Here is a 12,446-nt window from a genome sequence, read left to right on the forward strand (position 1 = left end):
ACCACCAAGTTGGATCAGCAGTAAGGAAAGCGAATGCTATGTTGGCATTCATTTCAAAAGGAATAGTGTATAAGAGTAAGGAGGTGTTGATGAGGCTCTATGGGGCACTGGTGAGACCTCAATTGGAATACTGTGTGCAGTTTTGGGGCCCCCCATCTTAGAAGGGATGTACTGATGTTGCAGAGAGTTCAGGGAAGATTTACAAGGATGATTCCTGGAATGCAAGGGTTAACATATGAGCAGCGTTTGTCAGCTCTTGGACTGTATTCATTAGAGTATAGAAGAATGAGAGGGGATCTCATAGAAACATTTCGAATGTTGAAAGGGTCGGACAGAGTAAATGTGGAAAGGTTGTTTTCCTTGGTGGGTGGGTCCAGAACAAGAGGCCACAGTCTTAGAATTAGAGGGTACCCATTTAAAACAGAGATGAGGAGAAATTTTTTTAGCAGAGGGTCGTGGATTAATGGAATTTGTTGCCACATACATTTGTGGCGGTCTAATCATTGAGGGTGTTTAAGGAGGAGATTGATAGGTATCTAATTAGTCAGGGTATCAAGGGATATGGGGGAAAAGCTGGAAATTGGAACCAGATGGGTGAATAGTTTAGCTCATGGGGGAGCTGCGGAGCAGACTCAATGGGCCAAATAGCCCACTTCTGCTCCTTTGTCTTGTGATCTTGTGAACTTGAGGAAAAAACTTGTGAATTCTCTGTTACAATGGCAATTAGAGCAGCCAATTTGGACCTGCTCCCAGAAACATCAGATCATTGAAATAGTGGTTTTTGTGGACTTCAGGACAATTTTGTTCTTAACTACAAATTGTGACATGAAGTTCTTAATTTCCAGCTACATTAAAACTAAGTCTAGGGTCACCTGAAATACCCTACTTTCTCCATTCCCCATTGAAGTGTCAGCCCAGATAATATGCTGGTGCCATTGCGAAGTTTGAGTCTACAACTTGTCAAACTCACAGAAGAGTGATTCACCATATGCTGAGCAAAGATGGCATTAGAACAAATTCAACCAAGTAGAATCTATCTGGGAATCTTGCTTTGGTATCTCATGATTTTTTTAAGCTAACAAGACTATTATACCCTGTTTATTTTGAGTCAGAGCACCTTACCAGGTCCATTCCAGCTCATTGGGAGTGTTGTCAGCAACTCTGATGACAACATGAAGGGGTAAGATGAATTTTTAAAGATGGTAACAACACCATAATTTTAAATAAAGTTCTCTTTTATTTCCAAACAAGGATTATTTTGTCCTTTGTACACAAAAGTAAGAAAATCATCAACTGATATTCTTTTAAATTCAGACTTATCTTACTACAGGATGAATACATCCTTCTCTTAAATTGCCATTGTTTTACAGGTTGCTTCCAACGTGTTCTTCAAACAATCTGCTCTTCCTCGATTTCCTGTCACTTCTACCCTAGTATGTCCTCAAGATGAAAGACTTCAGTATCTGAAATCGAAGATTTAATTTACTGTACTCTTCCAGATATTTTAGGTTTACATACAGTGACAGTGCGGTTTACATACAGTGACAGTCAGAGTGGAAACAATTGAATAGTTAGCTTGTCAGTCAGGCATTAGTGACTACATTCCAGTAAGTAAGTTAGAATAATTAAATGCACATAATTTACAAATAATTAGTTTCTACTTGTTACAATTTTTCTCAAGAGAATTTACCCTGTTTTATAATGTTCTTGATTCCTTTGCTTTTAATAGGCTGTTTTCCAAGCAAAATTTATTTTGTTTGCTTATTATACCCTGCTTATTGTGAGTCAGAGCACCTTACCAGCTCCAGATCATTGGGAGTGTTGCAAACAACTCTGATGAGAATATAAAGTGGCAAGATAGGAATTATAGACATACACTAATCTAGAACTGAATCATTGATGAGTGGGCAAGGTAGCTAACATCTGCCCATTCAGTTGGCCCCAAAATATTTTATGCAATCAATTAATAATTAGCCACTAAAACAGGTTACCCAGGCTGGCAAATTATGAAATATAGTGTCTCACAATACTGTCACCACTGCTGTCATTCATAAACAAGTTGTATGAGGATCTCAGACAGTTTCAAACCTGTGATAAATACTAAGGTAATGATTTTTCCACAGATTCCACAGAATGTGTGGAATTTGTTGCCACAAGTGGCCATGGAGGCCAAGTCACTGGGTATATTTAGGGCAGAGGTTGATAGATTCTTGATTAGTCAGGGCATGAAGGGATACGCGGAGAAAGCAGGAGATTGGGCTGAGAGGGATAGCCACATGAAATGGCAGAGCAGACTCGATGGGCCAAATGGCCTACTTCCACTCTTATACCTTATTATGAGGAAGATTATAGCAACAAAAAATACAGAATAAAGATTGCAAAAGATAGAATAAACTTGTGCAATAATGCATATCAGTCTGAATAACTATGCATTTAGTAGGGGGAATATAAAACTTATGAGACCAAAAGAATATAAGGGCAAATCATCTGCAGCTATTAAAACAGATTAAAAAGCTTATTTAAAAAAACTAAGTAGCATAGCATTCAAAGTCAAAGAAAGTGTTAGGAAAAACTATTGAGAGAGGGAGGAGAAGATGGCGGCGCGACACAGCGCGTGCGGCCTCTCCGGTGATGAATATCTGTAATCTGTCAAGTAGGAGGCTGTGCACAATTCTGATTTGATGGACGCAGATGTGAGAGCACGGAGGAACATCTGGTAAAACTTCTGAAATGCCTGTTTCGCTGCCGCCGCTGCTGTGTGATCCGAAAACTCCGGAGGGGAAGGCCCCAAATCCTCGGCTTTGCCTGTTGCTTGGCAGCCGAGGCCGGGGTTGAAGCGCTCGGCAGAGATGGTGCTCGGTGTCAGAGGGCTGGTCGGAGGCTCGAAGTTTTCAGACGGACTCAGAGTCAGACTGTGGTTGGGTGCTTCCAGGATGCCGCATCGGCAAGTTTGCGGCGCTGGAGGTTCATGGTAGTTTCTCCCTTCTACCGTCTGCGTGAGATGTTGGGGCTATCGGGACTTTGAGACTTTTTTTTTACCGTGCCCATGGTCTGCTCTTATCAAATTATGGTATTACTTTGCACTGTTGTAACTATATGTTATAATTATGTGGTTTTTGTCAGTTTTAGTCAGTCTGTCTTGTGTTTCTGTGATATCATACTGGAGGAACATTGTATCATTTTTAATGCATGCATTTCTAAATGACAATAAACGAGGACTGAGTGTCTTCATAATCTAATCTAATCTACATTTTACAAAAATGGTATAAAACCAGAAAGAAAGGTGCAAAGCAAGATTTACAAGAATCATGCCAGAACAAAAATGTTTTAATTAATAGGAAAGACTGAACAGGCTGCATTACCATTCTCTAGGAAAGTGAAGGCCGGGTGGTAGTATGAGAGAGTTCCGACCAACAGAGCTACTGCCTCACACCCATTTCTATTGTAATGAATATACTATCTTAATCACTCCTGTGCTATCAGTGTGGAGTTTGCATATATTCTGTATACACACAGATTTCCGTCTGCATCTCAAAAATGAGCGAATTGATAGGTAGGTTAGCCACTGTCAATTGTCCCTAGTTTGTGGGTGAACGGTAGAATCTGAGAATAATTGATGAGAATTTGATGAGAATAAAGTCACCAGCAACTCCAAAAGAAATTCAGAACAAACATATTACTCAAAGAACAGTTAGCATGAGCAACTTGCTACCAGAAGAACTGGTTAAAGAAAACAGCAGAGATACAGTTAAAGAGAAGCCAGAGAAAGGAATGAGGGATAAAGGAATGGAAGAATATGTTGGTAGGGTGAGAGAGAATAAGTTCAGAGAAAGCTTATTTAGAGTATAAACACCATCGTAGAACAGTTGGCTGAATTGATTTGTCTCTATGCCATTATGTCTACATAATTCCATCTAATTTATCTCGTTTCCTGCATGTGGGACTGTACTGTATACAAATCGGCTGCCAGAGTACCTTCAGAGCAACACTAATTATAACTTAGTTTCAGGTGATTCATTGGCTGTTTAATGCTTTTATGTTTCCATAAATGTGAAAGGCACTATATAAAGTGCTTTTTCTCTATCTTAAATGTTTGCCACTCTCAGCTGCATAGTCCTCTGAAATGAAAATATAATTAAGAATAAGCACCCCTCAGAACAAAAGCCAATAGTATTAGCAATTGTACAATGCTGCTAATATAAGCACTGAATGAATGAAAGGTTAAAAGAAACACATAATTGCAATAATTGCACAAATTAATCCTCTCCACTTATTGCTGGTAGCAATTGATTTGAGCTTTTTCAGTCCATGGTGACCTGAAATTGACCAAGAACGCCTTAAGAATTCATTTAGATTGTCATGTGAATTGATGCCAACATTTGAATGGATTCTGAATTTTCACCAGGCCAGCAAATGTTTACAATGGAACGTAACGATTTAATTTGTGTATATTTATTTTTGAACTGGCATTTAATCTTTCCCTGAAATAACAACACAGACTATGAAAGTCTCTTTACTCCCAATTGACACAAACACACACAGTTTGCCAAACATTATAAATCCTTAAAACAGAACACTGAGCACTTTCAAACCACTGAATAAAAGGTAATCATAAGAGGAAAAAAGTAAGACATTTGATCTAGCAATAGTGCCACTGGGAGGGAGTTTTATATGCATCGATAATACAGTGACTAGGTACTGTTACTTCACTAAATTGTGGAAAACATGTCTTACAGTTCACTTCATTCCTAAGCACAAACTTGTCCATTGGAAGTTAAGTAACATGATGAACATGCTCCCGGTGTCAGGCTACTTTTCTGCTTACCTTGAGCTCCCTCTTAAACCTCTGCTTTAATATTACATCTTTGTTCTCTTACATATCAATTCAGTCCATCAATAGTGGGCAGCTTGAATGTAACGTTTCGGTTTTCACTTATATTATGCAGCTATTTTAATGTAAAATTTCTTATGCAAACATGAACTTTAAGATGTAATGGCAAAGCTATCATAATATATGGAGATCAATTACAAAAGGGCAATCAGCAAACATGTAGGGGAAAGTAAAAAGAGCAAGTGATGCAAACATATCGATCAGGCAACATCTGTGGAAAGAGTAACAGAGTTAATACTTCAGTTTGAAAATACTTCTTCAATGTTCAAAGTAAAATTTATTATTAAAGTACATATGTGTCACCAAATACAACCCTGAGATTCATTTTCTGTGGGCGCCCTCAACAAATCTATAGAATAATAACTATAACAGAATCAATGAAAGACCACCCAACTAGGGTGTTCAACCAGAGTGCAGAACACAACAAACTCTGCAAATGCAAAAAGAAGAAACAATAATATAAATAAATAAGCAATAAATATCAAGACCAGCAGATGAAGAGTCCTTGAAAGTGAGTCCATTGGTTGTGGGACTGTTTCAATGATGAGGCAAGTGAGGTTGAGTGAAGTTGTCCCCTTTGGTTCAAGACCCTGATGGTTGAAGAGTAGTAAATTCCTGAATCTGTGGTGCAAGTCCTGAGGCTCTTGTAACTTCTTCCTGACCTCAGCAGCAAGTGGAGAGCATGTCCTGGGTGATGGAGCTCCCCAATGATGGATGCTGCTTTCAGAACCAGGAAAATGAGAAAACACGTTAAAAATAAAAGTTGCAATGAGAGTCAGGAGGAAGTGGATAGCAACCATAAGACTCTTGAACCAAAATGGAGGCAATTAGAGAAAGAACATAACATAATGTAAAAACATTGAATGCAGAACCAAAGGAAGTGCCCAGCATCTCAGGCCGGGGTAGTGGAGAGAGAAAAATTAATTCCACACAACAGATCAATGATCTGGTCAGCATCAGCATGGTAATGCTGACGTCATCCCACGAGAGTTTATTTTACCCTATCAGTTCCTCGCGTTAGGAAAATGGATGGTCACCAAACACTGTCAAGAGGAAGTCACTGATTACCACTTACCCCATGGAAGATGGTCACTAATAATTGTCTGGAGAAGGTTAGTCACCAATCACCATCTAGACAACTGTCAATGAACACCACATGCTCACCAATCACAGCAAGGAGATGTCACAGGTCAATGCATGAAATACCATCTCCAATTACCATATGTAGACCACCAGGCCATTTTGAAAAGATCAGGGTGTCAGGGCCCAAGGCGAGGGGCAGGCCAGCTCAGCTCGCTACTCCGCTCTGCACTTAACTAAGGGTCTGTGCACAGACACTCTTTGTGGACCTCAGTTCAGGACACTATCTACTTGCCAATATTGTTTGAATAATTTTATTTTCCCCGCTGCACATTGGGTGTTTGTCAGTCTTTGTTTTTTAATTGGGTTCTTTTGGGCTTCCTTGTTTTCTGGCTGGCTGTAAGGAGACTAATCTCAAGGTTGTGTAACATATACATACTATGATAATAAATGTACTTTGAATTTTAGAAGTATAATCAATGATATTATCTTATGTTACGGTACATACACCAATCAAACACTGAATACTCACTGCATGGAGAACAATAGTTACAGATCACCATATCCATGAAGAACAATAATCACTGATCATTGCAAGGAAGACTGTCACTGTCACTGGTCACTGGTGATAAGTTTTGTCAAGACAGGAGGCCTCAGCAAACCTTCACTCCTGCAATAATATTTATTTTATCGCTTTGTGGATTCAGTTTTTTCATCGCCTAGTCACATATATTCTGCCCTCAACTTGTTTTGAATACCCTATTTAATCACTTGACCCCTTTCAAGCAATTAAGTTGGATATTCAAAACAAGTTGAAGGAAGCAGACTTAAGACTGTATTTGATCTGACTCAGAAGTTAAGTGCTGGATTTTCCATGAGATTGAAGATGCAGCTGTGCCCTAACCCAAGTGACTCTGCTCTTGTGCAAGTATATCCGGACAAAGCAATGCCAGTTCAAAAATAAATATACACAAATTAAATTAAGTTCCATTGTAAACTTGCAGGACAGCTGAAACATGTGGAGACAACCCAGTATAGAGCTAAGAAAATGCTGGGGATAATACTTTGCCCTGCCTTTGCCAATGCGGAAATAAGTCTGATGCAACAGGATAATCTGGCAGGCTTTGAACAGAAAACCGTCATAAACTCTTGTGTTTTACACCCACCATTTCACTGCCATATCAGCTGTTCAACATTGCCCTTAGAATTTGCTGTTCACTGAACCAGGTAATAGTGCCATTCACCTGCGAGAGTAAATTCCCAATGAATGTCTGTGTCCTCATGCTGGTATTTCATCCTGCTGGTGATACACAGACGCGGACTGTTGTGAGTTGCAGCAATGAGCAAGAGGCTGGTAGACGGCGAAGAACACCCGCTCGCCTTCTGCATTCGCCTCGATGATTTCAATCTTCCTCAGCACTTTAATCAGCAAGAAATGGAGTCAATCATAGGCCCACACCCCAGGCTCCAGGCTTCTTAGCCTCGAGGCCGCCACACTTTACTCAAAGCCTCTCAGAACACCCTCAGAGATAGCAAATTGCCGGATCGCTCAATCGGTCTGAAAGCACCACCACCAAAATGTAGATCACGGGCCCCAACAGTGGAAGGACCACATTTGAAAGAAAAGAAGATGTAAAAGGAGTGAAAGAAGTAGTTTCATGAACCAACAGGAAGATATCACCTTTGGCTGCATTGTTCACCGGTGTTATCTTCTTCCGAACAGAATGGAGTGAATTGCTGCCACAGCATGCTCCCTTCACTAAGACAGGACAAGCTTGAGATCTGCTTGCCGTAATGTTAAGCTTGCAAAGCTGTATTACCAACTTATTGGGATGATGAGAAGGTCTACAGGGACGAGGTCCAGCACCTGGCCGCGTGGTGTGCCAACAACAACCTGGCCCGTAACACCCAGAAAACCAAGGAGATCATTGTGGACTTCAGGCATGCTAGGAGCCGCACTCACGTCCCCATCTACATCAACGGAGCTATAGTGGAGTGTGTATCAAGCTTTATTTCCCTGGTGTCTACATTTCCGAGGATCTCACCTGGTCCCTGAACTCCTCCATCCTGATCAAAAAGGCGCAATAGCGCCTTTATTTCCTATGGAGCATCAAGAAAGCTCACCTCTGTCCCAGGATACTGTCGGACTTTCACCACTGTACCACTCAGAGCATACTCACCAACTGCATCTCAGTGTGGTATGGCAATTGTCCCGTATCAGACCGCAAAGCACTCCAGCATGTGATGAAAACTGCCCAGCGGATTATCGGCACCCAATTGCCCACCATTGAGAACATCTACCATAAACACTGCCTGGGTAGGGTGAAAAGCATTATCAAGGATGCATCTCACCCTAACCATGGACTTTTTACTCTCCTCCCATCCAGTAGGCGCTACAGGAGCCTCCGCTCCCGCACCAGCAGGCACAGGAAGAGCTTCTTCCCTGAGGCTGTGACCCTGTTGAACCTCACATCACAGCGCTAAGCAGTATTGCACCCGTATTGTACTGTCTCAGTACTTTTATATTTGTGTGCTGTAGCACTTACTTTTTATTCAGTTATTTTGTAAATAACACTATTCTTTGCATTTCTGGTTAGATGCTAAATGCATTCCATTGGCTTGGTATCTGTACTCGGCACAATGACAATAAAGTTGAATCTAATCTCATCTCCAGGACATCTCTGTAAAACATGGTTGGGGCAGAAAAATTTTGCTTGTTTGCCTTTTTATTTTGTTTCACAAAACTAATAGTTATAAAAATACTAGAGCTGTTTGATAAAACAGGCCTGCTTCAGCCACAGTTAGTGACCCTGCCAGTGGGATTCTTTTTTTTAAACTGTATAACTTGGTCTTGTATTTTTTCCTGCTAATATCTTAGCTAAAAATGCATTTGTTCAATAATGAATTGTTACACAATGAAATAATTATTATGGAGAGATGGCTATCCCACTTAGCTGGCAAGAGTAAACGCCCTTAAAGAGAAAACTAAACCTGTCTTTCTGAAACTCTCTTCCATTTTTGTTTGCGTGGTTCCCACATTGTCTCTGACTCATATCTGTTAGTTTATTATTGTTAACTGTATTAGTCAATAAATACAGGCAGATCTGAGTCATTCTTCTGATCTATGTCTTCTTGGCATCATCCTCACCCCAACTCCCACACACTACATTTAATCCTGTTTTTACTGGGTCAACAAACTCTGCAGTTACTCACCTGAAAGGTCAGGAGATGGAGCAGCCCCAGTTTCAGATCCGAAGGCGAGGCACCTAAAAGTGATAGCGACCTGCTTCACCAGCTATCAATTAGCTACACTCACACTACATAACCAGAATGGGGCTCACTGATGGATGTTTGATGCACCCACACAAAACTGAACGGAGTATAAATAACAAGTTAAATGAAAAACGGCCTTAGTTCCGAAGGCATGTTCGATGTGGAGCTCCTTCTACTCCTGTGGCACAGGGCTAAGGGTAGGACTTAGACAGCTCGTGGATTGAATAACTTTTAAAGAATTTGCATTAGGACCTTTCAAAGTCATTTCATTTAGCTTCTGCCAGCACTTGGCCATTCATAAATCTCAATAACAACTGTGGATATTTATTATTGTTATTCATCCTAAACTCATTATATGGACAATAGGAGACCAACCCAGTTACAGGACATTACTGGGGGAGTTTCACAGGGCAGTCCCAAGCCCAAACGCCATGCATCATAAAGATGGAGATGCTGATGATGGCACAAGGGTCAATTCCATTTCCAACTCGTCAGAAGATCTCATCTACCATTCTAAATATTCATTCCCCTCCCAAACCCACAAGCACGCCGTGGTTGCAGTGTGCATCATGTAGTCATACTCAGCTAGGCTATCTCAGCAGCATCCCTCAATCCCACAACATCTGCTGTCAATGTGGAAAGCAGCGCACCTCCAAGCCATGCGCAATCCTGACCCGGAAAAGTCTTGTTGTTCCTTCATTATTACTTGGTCTAACTCCTGGAACCTCCCAATCCAACAGCACTGCGAAAATACTTCACCAGAAAGTCTGTAATGGTTTGAGAAGGTGATTCATCACCACCTTCTTAAAGGCAGTTAAAAGGTGGTTTTCCCTATTATACCTAAAGTCCAATAAGTGAACACATCCTTAAGAAGCTTTCAAGAAGTGGCATGCTTTCAGCGAAAGGTGGGCAACAGACCGACAACAAGGAGATCAGGTTGCCTGAGAGACACACTGGCTCTTTCTCCCCACAGAGCTACTCCAACATTCTCAGGGGAAGGTAACAAACCTCACACTGGCAGATATTGCTGGTGAAGATTTCTATTCTCAGTGATAACTATAGCAGCATGACTTCAGCAAGTTAGCTGTGATAGGCTTATCCTGGAATATTCTTTAGTAACTTACTAAATGCCTATGCTTCACATGAGCACACCTGAGTTATCAGGAGCTGGTGTTTCCTGACTGGCTGTTCTGACTGAGAGGGCACCAGTCACTTCTGCAGTTCCTGACAAACCTCCCCTAAGGTTGATGTGACAGTCTGTTCGGTCCCTACAGTACATCAATAAAGGGGAAAATCACAGAATCACAAAAAGTACAAGCCAACTTCAGTTGCAGCAAGACTGCGGATGCTAAAAATATAAAACTATACCACAACACTTGGCACTGCCTTCATTGTGATTTTGTTCAGGTAACTTATGTTGAGCCACTATGCAAACTGGAGGAACAACACTTCATGTTCCTCTTGGAGCAACACACATAAAAGTTGCTGGTGAACGCAGCAGGCCAGGCAGCATCCCTAGGAAGAGGTACAGTCAACGTTTCGGGCCAAGACCCTTCGTCAGGGCGTTAGTCCTGTCGAAGGGTCTCGGCCCAAAACGTCGACTGTTCCTCTTCCTAGAGAAGCTGCCTGGCCTGCTGCGTTCACCAGCAACTTTTGTGTGTGTTGCTTGAAATTCCAGCATCTGCAGATTTCCTCGTGTTTGCATTTTTATGTTCCTCTTGGGTCGTCTACAACCCAATGGCATGGGCATTGAATTTTCCAAGATAACTTAAACCTTCATTTAATAAATAATTAAATTACATAAGTAATGCAAAAATGGTAGCAATGAGAAGAGAGCATGTCCTGGGTGATGGGAGTCCTTCACGGTGGATACTGCTTTTTTGAGCCATCACTCCTTGAGGATGGCCTGGATATTATGGAGGCTAGTGCCCATGTTGGAGCTTACTAAGTTTACAACTCTCAGCAGCTTATTTCAATACTGTGCATAAGCCCCCTCCCCTGTACCAGGCGGTGATCCAGCCAGTTAGAATGCTCTCCACAGTACATCTGTACAAATTTGTGAGTGTCTTTGGTGACATACCATGTCTAAGACTTAATCTACCACTGGTTAAATTGACTGCCAACTAATTTTAGAGTCACAAATTCAAAGGGAGATACAAATTGGAAGTAGGTCAACTTTGTTTGAAAATAATTTGTTTTCACTATTGTCATTTTACTTGCTACACCACAACGATATTTTTCAATCCACACATTCCTTGTGCCTTCTGATTTCATGCTATATGTAAAGCGAGTACTTTTCTCAATATATCGAGTGGCCTGTTCGTAGTATGACTGTTTCACAGCATCAGAGACCCTAGTTGAGTTCTGATTTCCAGTGCTGTCTGAGTGGAGTCTGCATGTTCTCCATGAGTTTCCTTTCCCCATCCCAAAGACGTATAGGCTGGTAAGTTAATTGGCTATTATTGGATTCGGGGATGTTGTGACCTAGAGGTTCTTCTGAAGTCCAGAATGAGGCATGAATCTTGTAATTATAGCCATTTTATTAGGTGTTCATATTAATAAAATATAATAGTAACTAACTCAGTCCCTTAACTACCTCACTCTATTGTAAAGGAGTGAGAGAAAGTGAAGGAAGAGAACAAAGAAAAGAAACATCTGCAGATTTTCTCGTGTTTGTGAAACGAAGTCGTGGTCATCTCATACTAAGATCAGCTCACTATTGAGATAAATCATATTCCAATGTAAGAGGTAGCCTATGAAATATTTATTTATTTATTGACATACACCACAAAATAGGCCCTTCCAGCCCTTTAAGCCATGCTGCCCAGCAATCCCCCGATTCAAACCTAGCCTAATGACCGTATAATTAACCTACCAACCTGTATACTTTTGGACTATGGGGGGAAACTAGAGCACCCTGAGGAAATCCACGTGGTCATGGGGCATGCATACAGGCAGCAGCAAGAATTGAACATGGAAGTCAGGCTGCCGAAAAACTAAGAAGCTAGAAATATACAGAACATACAGCTAGAAATATTGGAAATGCTGTTTCCTCAGCTCTTGGCATTTTCTTTTCATTATCCTAGTTCCCATACATTTGTCCCTCCAATAATAAATCACGCAAACCAGCAGAAAGTTATCATGGGCTAGAGACGTCCACAAGGTCAGCGTGCTCTTGCTGTCCCCATATACAGTCTCCAGT

General features: G+C 41.1%; 1 long non-coding RNA gene across 1 annotated transcript in view; it reads right to left on the bottom strand.

Moving 5' to 3' along the window:
• Nucleotides 1-1,381: 1,381 nt before the first annotated feature.
• Nucleotides 1,382-12,446, bottom strand: part of LOC134354302 (uncharacterized) — a 37,231-nt gene continuing 26,166 nt past the window's right edge. Inside the window, exon 3 of the long non-coding RNA XR_010019766.1 lies at nt 1,382-1,463. This is a non-coding gene — a long non-coding RNA (uncharacterized LOC134354302). The remainder of the gene's footprint in view (nt 1,464-12,446) is intronic.

The sequence above is a fragment of the Mobula hypostoma genome, chromosome 11 (genome assembly GCF_963921235.1).
Source record: "Mobula hypostoma chromosome 11, sMobHyp1.1, whole genome shotgun sequence".
Lineage (NCBI taxonomy): Eukaryota > Metazoa > Chordata > Chondrichthyes > Myliobatiformes > Myliobatidae > Mobula > Mobula hypostoma.